Below are 15,413 nucleotides of genomic sequence, written 5' to 3' on the forward strand. Positions count from 1 at the left end.
ACTCTCTAGGGGTGCCTGGGTGGCTCCGTTGGTTAAGCGTCCAACTTCAGCTCAGGTTGTGATCTCACAGTTTGTGGGTTTGAGTCCCACATCAGGCTCTGTACTGACAGCTTAGAGCCTGGAGCCTGCTTCCGATTCTGTCTCTCTCTGCCCCTCCCCCTCTTGCTCTCTGCCTCTCTCTCTCTTTCTCTCAAAAATAAATAAACATTAGAAAAAAGAAAGAAAGAAATGCAGACTCTTGGGGCACCTGGGTGGCTCAGTCGGTTGAGTGTCTGACTTAGGCTCAGGTTATGATCTCAGGGTTCATGAGTTTGAGCCTTGCGTCGGGCTCTGTACTGACATCTCAGAGTCTGGAGCCTGCTTTGGGTTGTGTTTCTCCCTCTCTGCCCCTCCCCTCTTGCACTCTGCCTCTCTCTCTCTCAAAAATAAATAAACATTAAAGTAACCTTAAAAAAAAAAAGGAAATGCAGACTCTTGGTCCCCACCCTAGACCTATTGAACTGGAGTCATTTGAACGAGACCCCTAAATTATTATTTTTTTTTTTTGCCCATTAAATTTCAAGAGGCAGATAAACCAAGTATATCACAATCACCTAAAAAAGGATTGCTGACTTTCCAGCCCATGATCAACCCCTATCTCTTCAGTTCAGCCAATTCCATCAGGCTTATGATCTGTTTGTTCATTTAAACATTCCTACTTATTGCTACCAAATTCTGCATTACTTATCATGCATTTGCTGGGTCCAAGTCACCAAAAAGCCAACTCAAGTTGGCCTAATTAATAGGGAAATTTTTAAGTTGGATGCTAGATACACAAGTAGTCATTAATACTATTTGTTCCATATTTCTATCATTGTAACTTTTTTAAAATTGTGGTAAAATATACTTAACATAAAAGTTACCATTTTAATCATTTTAAGTGCACAGTTCAGTATTAAATGTATTCACGTCATTGTGCAACCAACGTCTGTTCCACATTTTTGATCATCTAAAATACACATTAAAAAAAGAAAAAATCTAACCAGAAGTCTAGAGATAAGGCGGACTTCAGGATTGACTTAATTCAGTGGTTCTGGCTTCCTTTACTCTACAGTTCTCCTGGCTTTGCCTTCTCCAAGCTTCTAGCCATCCTTCCTTTGGAAGCAAGATGGCACACAACCACATTCAGAGACAGGCGGAGAATCTCACAGAAGAGAGAGAATAGCTTTCCCAGTAATGTTGGCAAGTTTTTTCTCACATCTCATTGGCCTGAATTGGATCACATGCTGGTTTCTTAATTGGCAAGGAGATTTTAAACCTCATCAGATTATTGCCTTAGAGAGGTCACTCTGGTTTCAGTATGGAGAAGAGTTGGATGGGGAAAGACTATAGACGGAGAGGTCAGGTGGGAACCTATTGCTGTCATCTAGGCAAGAGCTAGTGGTAACTTGAAATAAGATAGTGATTGGTTGTCCTGGAGGTGGGGAGCCAAAACAAGATTCCAGAGATATTTATGCGGTAGATTAACCTGATTGAGGCCTTAACTCTATCTTCTTCTGTTGAAAGAATAAAAATACTTTCCCCTCAACCCTTCCTCAAGAAAGCAATTAAAGTTTTGTGTCTTGGTGGATTGCATTTTCCTTGCCTCCTGGGAAATTAATAAGCGTTTGTTTTACCTAAACAAGCAAATAAATTAACCACCCCCCCGCACCACCACCATCACCACCTCCACCGCCGCCAACAACAACAACAACAACAACAACAACAACAACAACAACATAACTGACAAACGTAGCTCACAAAGGTTAGGGAGCTCCGTCGAGGTACTCAGGGGAGGAGGGAAAGTAGAAAGGAGACAGCTTGGTTTCTGAAGGCTGAAGGGATGGAGGGATTGCTAGTTATGTTGGAGATGCAGGGCCAAGAAACAGGGAACTTCAGCTCCTTTTCAGCTTTCCTAGATGGGGCAGGACCTCTAATGGGGTGGCACATGGATATCTGTGGCTAATCCCTAAGGCTGGGGATTAGTTAGTCATGAGGAAGTTAGTCATGAGGAAGATGGACATGAGTTAGTCATGAGGAAGATGGACATGATGATCAGAAAGTAGCTGCTCCTCGGAGAGTGCAGACCATGACCATCCCAGTAATGACCATGATGGAGTGGATGTCTTTCCAAGGCAGGGGGACACTACTCCAGGGAGTGGAAAAGGCTGCTAATATTGACTGACACTGGATTTCCATCAGCTTTGCTGAGTGGAAGCTTGGAACCAGATCTAATTTAACAATGTATACTATTATAATTATTCACATAATACAGTTGAGAATAAATACAATGCATACCCATGCTCCATCACCCAGATTTGCATTGTTTCCTCTGCTTGGAATGCTTATTCTCCAGATATCCATGTAGCTTGCTCCATCACCATCTTCAGGTATTTACTTGAATATCACAGTTCCAGTGAATGTTTTCCTGATTTCCCTTAAAAAACATTTCAAACTCCTCCCACAATTCTTATCATCCTTCCTTGTTTTATTTTTCTTCACGGAACTGACCACTATATATTGTACCGTGTTTTACTTTTTTGTTTACTTTCTATTTACCTGGACCATAATGTAGATTCCATGAGGTCAGAGACTGTACATCCCCAGGGCTTAACACAGTGCCCCACACATAGAGGCTAGCAATAAATATTTGTTAAATGAATAAATGAAGTGAATTAATTGATGAATGGTGGAACAAACTCATAACCACCACATCTTGGGCTTGGACAGAATTGCCGAGAATCCTTACTCAAAGTAATTTCATCACCGTCTACTTTCAATACCAATAACTGTAGCCAAATAATTTTTTTTGAGAGAATAGCCAAAACTTTGAATCAAACTTATTGTGTAGATATGAATATAGACTGTCAAAAGGTCATTTCTGACTTGGGAAAAGTCAGTAGACTTTAACAAGATTAAACTTGAAGGAGTCCTGCAGCTGGCAGAAAGTTCTGCCACTTATTAGAATTTATTGAAAACTTTACTTTCTTTGTATTTCCAGGAGGAAATACAAGAAAGGGAGGAGCGTGAAAGGTGAATTTTAAAGTCTCTGTATTTCTAAAAATTGAAGCATCTTGGAGGGGGAGGGACCATAGAAGCCAATGTCATCAGAGTCCTACTATTTAGAACACTCCTACTGATAGGAGTGAACAGTCACTGAAGACCTGGGCTAACCTGTTGGGACACACTGTAGGGAAAATGAGGCTGCTCAAGATAAAAGCAGTTAATTACCAGCAACTGAGTATATTTCTTGTGAAAAGGCATTTGAGATCTGACTGGGGCATATGAGTGAACTGATTCAGAAACTGAGCTTTTAGGGGCGCCTGGGTGGCTCAGTTGGTTATGCATCCAACTTTAGCTAAGGTCATGATCTCACGGTTCATGAGTTCAAGTCCCACATTGGCTGTCTGCTCTCAGCACAGAGCCTGCTTTGGATCCTCTGTCTCCCTCCCTCTCTGCCCCTCTCCCACTTGTGTTTCTCTCTCTCTCTCTCTCTCTCTCTCTCTCTCTCTCTCTCTCTCTCTCAAAAATAAAACATTTTTAAAAAGAAGAAGCTGAACTTCTGGGTACCACTGACGTATTTTCTTCTCCTACCAACTCTGGTAATGTCAGTGTGGAAATACCCATGTAGTCTTACCTATTCCACCTGTTGGTACACTGTCTGAGTGAGGATGCCCTGAGCAAGTTGGCCTGGGTTTAGTGCCACTCCCATACCAGTGTTTCCTAGGATCACATCCCTCAAATATACTTGTAACAGATGCTGTTGGTGCCCTGCCCAGGTCCACTTGATTAACTGCTGAGCATGTTGTCTGTCAACAGCTAATACATGCACATGTCTCAGGATTGCTCTTGGCTGATGGGTGCTCCCTAGCCTAGAGCTGCCTAAGAGGTTCTATTCTGCTTCTTTCAGGGAGTCAATCAATTCTTCAATAAACCCTGATTGCTTTGTAATGGAGTGGTATGGTAGTTAGAAACTAAGGTTTGGGTATGGGAGGGCTTATTTCTACTGGGGAGTCATTACGTCTAGGCTCTCTCAGTGGACAGAGCTAAGAATGCTGTGTATGGATGCCAACTCATGCATACATATGTACCTACATTCATTTCTGACCCAGTTTTTATACATATTTTTACATACCCATGAGTTTTTATTGCTAACTCCAACTCTAATTCAGCACCACAGGGTTCATTCTTGCCTTCACCCTTCCCCTTATTTGTAATTTCTATCTCAGGCAGGGAGAAATATGTCTCTCATTATTTACAATATATTTACGTATTAGTTCAAACTTAGTATACACATAAATTAGTTTCAGAATTGCTAACCCACACCCCCCTGAGAAAGAAATTTACCAACTATAGTACAGCATTTGTGTACAGTTCTTTTTACTTTAGCCTTGGGTTTCTAATCAAAATACTGTTTTCTGAGGTTATTTAGGTTGGCTGTCTTTTCCTTCAGTGTGATTAAGTGAATAACTTATAACACAATTCAATTTCTTTGTCATACTCTGCATTACAGTTTAGGTACCTGTCACAATCTGGTAAAGAGTTTACATACAATAAAATGCACTCATTGTCACACATGGTTCTATAGGTTTTAATAGTTCCATTACTTCTCAAATTCCCTCCACTGCCCCTTTATGCTCAATGTCTTTCCAACCCCAACCCCAGGCAACCACAGATCTGTGTTCCATCTTTATAGTTTTTATTTTTTTTTAGAATGCCATATAAAAGAAACCACACAGAATATATCACTTTGTGTCCAGCTTCCTTCACTTAGCCTAATGACTTTCGAAGATTCATCCATGTAGTTTTATGTATCAGTAGTTACTTTGTTTTTAATGTGTAATATTCCATTGTATAAATACTATACAATTTATTTAAATATACACATGCTGGTGGACATCTGGGCTGTTTCCCATTTTTACTATTAGGAATAAAGTTGCTATGCATATTCACATATAAATCTTTGTGTGGACATATGTTGACATTGCTTTTGAGTAAATAATTAGGAATGGGATTGCTGGATCATATGGTAGGTAAATGTTTCCCTTTGTAAGAAATGTCTAGTTTTTCCAAAATGTCTATACTATTTTGTGTTCTGACCAGCAATATCGTGAGTTCTAGTTGCTAAACATCCTTACCAGAATTTGTTATTTTCTACTCATTAAACTTTAGCATTCTAATAGGTAGAATAAATGTGCAGTAATGTCTTATCTTGGTTTTAAAATGCATTTCCTTGATAACTAATGATGTTGAACATCTCTTCATGGACATATTGCCATTCATATATCTTCACTGGTGAAATATCTGTTCAAATATTTTGGCCATTAAAATATAAGATTGTCCTATGATAACTGAGCTGTGAGAGTACTTTATTTTTCTGGATATAAGTCCTTTATCACATATGCATTTACAATTTTTTTCCAATATGTTTCTCATCTTTTTGTTTCTTAACAGGTGTTTTCTAAGAACGGTTTTTCATTTTGATAAAGACCAATTCATTAGCTTTTTTCTTTTGTAGTTTGTACATCTTGAGTATTAGCTAAAAAATATTTTTACCTGTCAACTATAATTTTTTTAAAAAGAGAGATACAATAAAAAGATGTTAAGAAAAAAATTTTACCCAACTCAGGATCTCACAGATTTTCTCTTGTGTTTTTGTCTACAAGTTTTGTAGTTGTAGCTCTTACTTCAGGTCTATGATCCACGTTGCTTTAACTTGTTAAATTCTATGAGGTAAGGAATTGATTTTGTTTTGTTTTGGGGTGTTTTTTTTTTTTTTTGCATATAGATATCCAGTTGTTCTGCATTGTTTATTGAAAATATTGTTTTTCTCCATAGAATTACTTTGGGACCTTTGTCAAAAATCTAAAACCTATTGATTGTAGGGGCACCTGGGTGGCTCAGTTGGTTGAGCGACCAACTTTGGCTCAGGTCATGATCTCATAGTTTGTGAGTTTGAGCCCCGTGTCTGGCTCTGTGCTGACAGCTTGGAGCCTGGAGCCTGCTTCGATTCTGTGTCTCCCCCTCTCTCTGCCCCTCCCCTGCTCATGCTCTGTCTCTCTCTCTCTCTCTCTGTCTCTCTCTCTATAATAAATAAACGTTAAAAAAATTTAAAATCTATTGATTGTATATGTATGGATCTATTTTGGACTCTGTCCTGTCCCATTGATCCATATGTCTACCTTTATGCCAATGGGACACTGTAGTAATTACTGTATTTTATATTGTCTACAAACCAAATATTGTAAACTCTCAACTGTTTTTCCTTGTCAGATTGTTTTTGGCTAAGCTTTTGCATTTCCATGTAAATTTTAGAATCAGTTTGTCAATTCTCCAAAAAACCTGCTAGGATTTTTATTGAGACTTAGATCATTTTGGGGAGAGGATTTTTTTTTGAGAGAGAGAGAGAGAGAGAGAGAGAGAGAGAAAGCATGAGTGAGCATGAGCGGGAAAGGGGCAGAGAGAGAGAGAGGGAGAGAGAAACTTTCAAGCAGACTCCATGCTGTCGGTGAAGAGCCCCACTTGGAGTTTGATCTCACAAACCATGAGATCATGACCTGAGCTGAAATCAAGAGTTGGATGCTTAATCGACTGAGCCACCCAGGTGCCCCAGGAGACTATCTTAATATTAATTTTTCCAATCCATAAACCTGTTACCTCATTCAATATACTGGGTCTTTATTTTATCTTACCAATATTTTGAAGTTTTATAAGTCTTGCACATGTTTTGTTAATTTTTGTTTCTTTTTTTATGTTATTGCAGATGGCTTTAATATTTAAAATTCAATTTCAAATTGTTCCTAGTATATGGAAATGCAATTGATTTTTGTATATTGACCTTATATTCTGTGACTTTGCTAACCTTGTTAGTTCCAGTGGTATTTTTGTAGATTATTTAGGATTGTTTACATACATGATCATGTTGTGTATAGTTGGTGAAAGCAAATATTCTTCTTGGTTTCCAGTCTTAGGGATAGTGTTCAGTATTTCACCACTAAGTATGATGTTAGCTGCTTTTTGTGTGAACGTATGTTTTTAATTCTCCAAGGTAAATATCATAAGAGTAGAATTGCTGCATTATATGCTAACTTTATTTTTAACCTTTTGAGGAAATGCCAGGCTGAATTTCAAAGCAGCTGCACCAATTTGTATTCCCTCCAACAGTGTATGAGAGTTCCAATTTCTTGACATCATCACCAACACTTATTATCTATCCTTTTATTATAACCATCCTAGTGGGAGTGAAGTGTATATCACTGTGGTTTTACTTTGCACTTTCTTAATGATCAGTGATGTTGAACATCTTTTCATGTACTCTTTGGTCATTTGTATATCTTCTTTGGAGAAATGTATGCTCAAATCCTTTGTTCATATTTTTACTTGAATTATGTATCTTTTTATTATTGATTTGTAGGACTTCTTTGTATATTCTAGATACAGGTACCTTGTCAGATACATTATTTCAAACTATTTTCTCTCATTTTATGAGTTGTATTTTCATTTTCTTAATATTTCATTGTCCTTTGAAGTGCAGAAATTTTGAATTTTGATGATGTCCAATTTATTTTTTTAAATCATTTCTATTTAGGTGTCATGTCTAAGAAGGCTTTGCCTACTGTAGTCATAAAGATTTATGCCTGTTTTCTTCTAAAAGTGTTATAGTTTAACTCTTACATTTATGTCTTTGATCTATTTTGAATCTTTTATAAATGTCCTGAGGTAGGAATCTAACTTCATTCTTTTGCATGTGCATATCCAATTGTCTTGGCACCATTTATTGAAAAGACTACTCTTTGCCGTTAAATTGTCTTGGCATAGTTGTCAAAAATCAATTGACCCTAAAGGTAAAGGTTTATTTCTGGAGTCTCATTTTATTCCATCAATCTATATGTTTATCTTCATGTCAGTACCACACCATCTTCCTTTAGCTTTGTAAATTTTGAAATCAGAAAGTGTGAGTCCTCCAGCTTTGATTATCCATATAAATTTTATTTTATTTATTTTATTTAAATATTTTCTAAATGTTTATTTATTTATTTATTTTGTTTTTTTTTCTTTTTTTCTTTTATTATTATTATTTTTTTTTGTTTATTTATTTTTGAGAGAGAGACAGAGCATGAGCAGAGGAAGGGCAGAGAGAGAGAGGGAGACACAGAATCTGAACCAGGCTCCAGGCTCTGAGCTGTCAGCACAAAGCCCAACGTGGGGCTTGAACCCACAAGCCATGAGATCATGACCTGAGCTGAAGTCAGGCGCTTAACTGACAAAGCCACCCAGGTGCCCCAGAGTATCCATATAAATTTTATTTTTTTTTAAATTTTTTTTTAACATTTATTTATTTTTGAGACAGAGAGAGACAGAGCATGAACGGGGGAGGGGCAGAGAGAGAGGGAGACACAGATTCGGAAGCAGGCTCCAGGCTCTGAGCCATCAGCCCAGAGCCCGACGCGGGGCTCGAACTCGTGGACCGCGAGATCGTGACCTGAGCTGAAGTCGGACGCTTAACCGACTGAGCCACCCAGGCGCCCCATCCATATAAATTTTAAAATAAGCTTGTCACTTTCTGGAAAAAAAAGTGAAGCTGGGATTTGGGTATGGATCATGTTGAGTCTGTACATCAGTTTAAGAAGAATTGTCATTTTTAAAAATTTTGTTTTATTTTTTATTTGAGAGAGAGAGAGACTAAGAGCAGGAAAGAGGGGCAAAGGGAGGGAGGAAGGGGGAGAGAGAGAGAGGGAGGGAGGGGAGAGAGAGAGAGAGAGAGAGAGAGAGAGAGAGAGAGAGAGAGAGAGAGAATCTCAAGCAGGCTCCATGCTGTCGGTGAAGAGCCCCCTCAGGGTTTGATCTCACGAACAATGAGGTCATGACCTGAGCTGAAATCAAGAGTTGGATGCTCCAACTGAGCCACCCAGGCTCCCCAGAAGTATTGTCATCTTAACAGTATTAAGTCTTGGGATATCTTCCATTTATTTAAGTCTTTTTTCATTTTTTGCAATGATATTTTGAAGTTTGCAGTGTTTAAAGTCTTGTGCTTCTTTTAATACATTTATTCCTACATATTTTGTTTTCTTTGATGCCATTGTAAGTGGAATGTTTAATTTAATTTTCAGATTGTGCATTGCTAGTGTATAGAAATATAATTGAATTTTTATATTGAGCTTATATTCTACAACCTTGATGAACTCATTGATTAGTTCTGATAGTTATTTTGTGAATTTCTTAAGATTTCCTGTAAGTATGATCATGTCTTCTGTAGAAATAGGTTTACTCCTTCTTTCCCAATCTGGATGCTTTTTATTTATTTTTCTTGCTTAAATGCCCTGGCTAGACCCTCAAGAACAATGTTGAATAGAAATGATGAGAGACATCCTTATCTTGTTCCAAATCTTGTAGTGTTTCATTATCGATCATGTTAGGTATGGTTGGTTTTTTGTTTTTCTTTTGTTTTAGGTGTCCTTTATCAGGTTGAGGGAGTTTCCTTATATTCCTAATTTGTTGAGTGTTTTTCCCATGAAAGAGTGTTGGATTTTGTCAAAAGCTTTTCCTGCAACTATTGAGATGACCATATGGTTTTATCCTTTATTCTATTAATATGGTGTATCACACTGATTGATTTTTGTATGTTGAGTCTTACATTCCTGGGATAAATCCTACTTGGTCATGAGGTATTAGCCCTTTATATATTGCTAGATTCACATTACTAGTAGTTTTTGAGGATTTTTGGATCTATATTTATAAGGGATATTGGTATACATTTTTCTTTCCCTGTTTTGTCTTTTGTCTGGTTGTTATCTTGGTAATACTGGCTTCATGGAGTGAATTGAGAAGTGTTCCCTTTTCTGTTTCTTGGAAGAGTTTGTGAAGGATTGGCATTAATTATTTAAATGTTTGGAAGAATTCACCAACAAAGTTATGTGGCCTGAGTTTTCCTTTCATGGGAAGATTTTTTAAATTAGGAATGCAATTTATTCATTATAGGTCTATTCAGAGTTTTAATTGATTCTTTGGTCATATTTGGTAGTTTTTTTTTCCTTTCTAGGAATTTGTCCATTTCATTGAGGTTATTGGCATACAATTGTTCATAGTAATCTCTTATAATCCTTTTTATTTCTGTAAGGTCTGTAGTAATGCCCCTATTTAATTCTTGAATTTAGGAATTATGTCTTCTTGATGGATTGACCTTTTTATGATCATAAAATATCCTTTGTCTTGATAACAATTTTTGTCTAAAGGTTTATTTTGTCTGATATTACTAGTAGAGTCATTCTCTCTCTCTTTTGGTTACTGTTTGCTTGGTATACCTTCTCCCATCCATTTACTTTCAACCTATTTCTCTTTGAAACAAAAGTTTGTCTATTGTAGACAGCATATAGTTGGATCATGTTTTTCCAAATCATTCTGCCAATCTCTGCCTTTTGATTGGTGTATGTAATCCATTCATATTTAATATAGTTATTGATAAGGTGAGGATTTACATCTGCCATTTTTTTTTATTTTTTATTTATTTATTTTATTTTTTAATATATGAAATTTATTGTCAAATTGGTTTCCATACAACACCCAGTGCTCATCCCAAAAGGTGCCCTCCTCAATACCCATCACCCACCCTCCCCGCCCTCCCACCCCCCATCAACCCTCAGTTTGTTCTCAGTTTTTAACAGTCTCTTATGCTTTGGCTCTCTCCCACTCTAACCTCTTTTTTTTTTTTTCCTTCCCCTCCCCCATGGGTTTCTGTTAAGTTTCTCAGGATCCACCTAAGAGTGAAACCATATGGTATCTGTCTTTCTCTGTATGGCTTATTTCACTTAGCATCACACTCTCCAGTTCCATCCACGTTGCTACAAAAGGCCATATTTCATTCTTTCTCATTGCCACGTAGTATTCCATTGTGTATATAAGCCACAATTTCTTTATCCATTCATCAGTTGATGGACATTTAGGCTCTTTCCATAATTTGGCTATTGTTGAGAGTGCTGCTATAAACATTGGGGTACAAGTGCCCCTATGCATCAGGACTCCTGTATCCCTTGGATAAATTCCTAGCAGTGCTATTGCTGGGTCATAGGGCAGGTCTATTTTTAATTTTCTGAGGAACCTCCACACTGCTTTCCAGAGCACATCTGCCATTTTTTAAATTTGTTTTCTATATGTATTCTTTTTGTTCTTCTGATCCCTTATTACTGCCTTATTTTGTGTTAGATATTTTCTAGTGTACCATTTAAATTCCATTACTGTCTTTTTTACTACGTTAAAAAATTTTTGGAGTTATTTTCTCAGTGATTTCTCTAGGGATTATAATTAATATATTAATTAATTAATTAATTAATTTAACGTTTATTTATTTTTGAGAGAGATGGAGTGTGAGTGGAGGAGGGGCAGAGAGAGAGGGGGAGACACAGAATCTAAAGCAGGTTCCAGGCTCCATGCTGTCAGCACAGAGCCCAATGCAGGGCTCAAACCTACAAACCATGAGATCATGACCTGAGCCAAAGTTAGATGCTTAACCAGCCACCCAGGTGCCCCTATAATTAATATCTTAACTTATAACAACCCAGTTTAGATTAATTCCATTATTATTTCAATAACATACAAAAGCTTTGCTCCTGTATAGCTCTGTTCCCTTCCTCTTCCTTTATTGTCCTACAAATTACATCTTTATTCCTGATAAGTTCATCAACACAGTTTTAAATTCTTCCTTTATGCAATTGTCTTTCAAATCTGATAGAAAGAAAAAAGATAGTACAAGAAAAAATTGTACTTTTTTTCAGCTTTATTGAGAAATAATTGGCATACATCACTGTATAAGCTTAAGGTGTAAAGCATGGTGGTTTGATTTACATATATTGTGAAATGATTACCACAACAGGTTTAGTTAACATCCATCATCTCATATAGATACAATAAAAAGGAAAGAAAAAGAAATTTTACTTTGTGATGAGAACTCTTAGGATTTACTCTCCTAACAACTTCCCTATATAATATATAGCAGTGTTAACTATAGTCATCATGTCATACATTACATCCCTAGTACTTACTCTTCTTATAACTGGAAGTTTCTCATTTGTCCACCTTCCTGCAAGGTGGATTAATTAATTAATTAATTAATTAACTTACTTATGAGAGAGAGAGAGAGAGCGCGCCGGGAGAGGGGCAGAGGGGCAGAAGGGGGAGAGACAGAAATATATATATATATATATATATATATATATATATATATATAGAGAGAGAGAGAGAGAGAGAGAGAGAGAGAGAGAGAGAATCTTAAGGTCTTTCCTAATTTCCAATATGACTTCTTCTTGAAAAATTATTTAGAAGTTAAATATCAATTACTTGGAATTTTCTGGATCTCTTTCTGCTTTTGATTCTATTTTGGTCTTGGAATGTATTTCGTATGATTTCAATCTTTTAAAATTTACTAGGACTTGTTTTATAGCCCAGAAATGGTCTTAGTCAATGTTCCATGTGCATTTGAAAAGAATGTACATTCTGCTGTAGACTGAAATGTTCTACAAATGTCAATTAAGTCAAATTGGTTGATGATGTTGTTTAGGCCTTCTATAAGCTTACTGATTTTCTCCCCACATATTTTATCATCTACTAAGAAAATATGTTATACCTCTAACTGTAATTGTGGATTTTCCTATTTCTCCTTTCATTTCTATTAATTTCTTGCTTTATGTACTTTGAAGTTCTGTTATTAAGTATATAAACATTTAGGTTTATGTCTTCTTGATGAATTGCATTTATCAATATATAATTAAATTTATAAAATACACCTCTTTATCTCTGCTAATATTCCTCATTTTTAAGTCTATTTGCCTGTTACTAATATAACCATTCCAGCTTTCTTTTAATATTTGTATGGTATATCTTTTTCCATCCTTTAACTTTTAAACTATCTTTTTATTTAAAGTGGGTTCCTTGTAGGCAGCATATAGTTGGATTTTACTTTTTATCTAATCTGACAATCTCTGATTTATAATTGGCATGTTTAGGGGCACCTGGGTGGCTCAGAAGGTTGAGTGTCCACTTTCGGCTCAGGTCACAATCTCGCGGTTTGTGGGTTCAAGCCCTGCATTGGGCTCTGTGCTGACGGCATAGAGCCTGGAGCCTGCTTCGGATTCTGTGTCTCCCTCTCTCTCTCTGCCCATCCCCTGCTCATGCTCTGTCTCTCTTAAAAATAAAATAAACATTAAAACAATTTTATAATTGGCATGTCTACATTTCATGGCCCCTTCCTCCATCTTCAAAGTTGGAGAAAAAGAGAATAAAGCAGAAATCAATCCTATTACGCCTCCTAAGGTTGTTTCATTCAGGAGGATCTCTTCCTGGGACTGGTGAGTTTGAGGGATATTTATTAGGCACACAGCATGGACACTGGGGGACCGAGACAAGTTTTTGAAGAACTATAATAATGTTCTTCCTTTCATGCTTTCCTAAAGTCTTATTAAGTAAGGAGTAAGGAGAGCCCAAGTAAGCTATAAAGTACAAGTTGGGGAGGGGAAAGGGACAGTGTTGGACTGTTCTGATGTGGCTCACTGGTTTTGTAATGAAAAAATTAGGGAAGGGGTTGGGGCAGGAGTAGATATAAGGAAACAGCACAATTCAAAGGAGAGCCCAAACTCCGTGCTGACGGCTCAGAGCCTGCAGCCTGCTTTGGATTCTGTGTCTCCCTCTCTCTCTGCCTCTCTCTCTCTCTCTCAAAAATAAACATTAAAAAAATCAAAATGCAAAGAAAAGCCCACAGACTGGAGTCAGAACACCTTTAATATAAGCCCAGGTTCTGTGCTTCCTTGTCATAAGAATGTGAAAAATTTAATTAATGTCTTGGTTTATAAATATGTGATATGAAGGCAATATTTGCCCTTCATGATGGTTTGTACAAATGCTTTCTACACCAGTTTCTCCACATGATGGTGTTATTTTAGGGAGAACACAGTAAATGTCAACTCTGAGCCATCCAGATGAGGGTGGTAGGGTTGCTGGTGATGGTTCAAGAGATTTTGTCCTTTATCCAATACAACCCAAACTTTTGACTCTTAACAAGATGTCAGTATATATGTGTAGTGGGAAGCACACCATTCTTGATATCACAGTACAAACTCCTTTCAGAATCTGATAAAAGCCATGAACTTGTTCCAGAAAATGCATGCCACAAAATTCTAGGGAAAGACTTAATAGACCCATTGAGCCTCAGTCATAGACCCCAGGTTTAAGAATCCTGATATATAGATACCAGTAAACAAAGAGAAAATACAAAAATCTGGCTTACCAGTATAAAAATAATTCATTTATAGTTACTTATACAATAACTTATGTTTCCATACCATGTGGTACAGTTCCTATTTTGCTTATAATTATGTCAGATTGACTTGGCTATAAGTTTGATTTGGTTGCAAACTAAACTTTTTTTTTTTTTAACGTTTGTTTTTGAGAGAGAGAGAGAGAGAGAGAGCACACACAGGCAGGGCAGGAGGCACACACACACACACACACACACACACACACACACACACAGAATACAAAGCAGGCTCCAGGCTCTGAGCTGTCAGTGCACACGAGCCTGATACGGGTCTCAAACTCACAAATTGTGAGATCACGACCTGAGCCAAAGTCAGGCACTTAACCAACTGAGCCACCCAGGTGCCCCAATAAACTAAACTCTTGATGCATCCTCCACCTTTATCATTTGTTGTTCATGTGGCATAGTGTTGTCTATTTACAACTTTAAAAGGAAAAATTAGACCATTTCTTAAGAGCTAGAATTCTGCCTCCAGTTTCATCTGTTGAAATAATTATTTCTCACATTGGAAACTGTGTGCTCTTATGAAATAAAATGGTGGGTGAGAGGCTGCAAGGCAGACTGGAAGGTGTTCAGGCTTCAAAAGACAGACCTGGGCTGGAATCCCAGCTCCTTCACCATTTACTAGAGTTCAATCTTAATAAGCCTTTTAAACCCTGGCCTTCCCTAATGTCATCCTTTAAATGGGAGTAACCCTACTTAAGGGGTTTCTATGAGGATTAGGGACAATGCAAACAAAGCACCCAGGCTGTACTGGATGCTAAATAAATGGTGCTATTATTATGGTTAAGTCCTCGGTGTTACACAACAGCAGCTAGGTTGCCCAGGGCTCCCAAAGCCATATAATCAAACTGGCAAGAGATTGCTGAGTTCAGGGGACAATTGCTTACTCTGTTGGGGGAGTAGCAAATGTCAGAGTTCGGTAACTGTTGATATACCTCAAGGTGCCAGAGAGCCATACTCCATATAATGGTGTGTCTTGCTTTGATGGCCAATGAAACATGACTTTCGAATAGCACTTTGTTGGCTTTTCAGGAGGCTAGTGCAATTTCTTAAGATGGTTTAAATATCCGGAACCAACACATTCAGGGGA

This window comes from Panthera tigris, chromosome E1 (assembly GCF_018350195.1).
Source record: "Panthera tigris isolate Pti1 chromosome E1, P.tigris_Pti1_mat1.1, whole genome shotgun sequence".
NCBI classification, from domain to species: domain Eukaryota; kingdom Metazoa; phylum Chordata; class Mammalia; order Carnivora; family Felidae; genus Panthera; species Panthera tigris.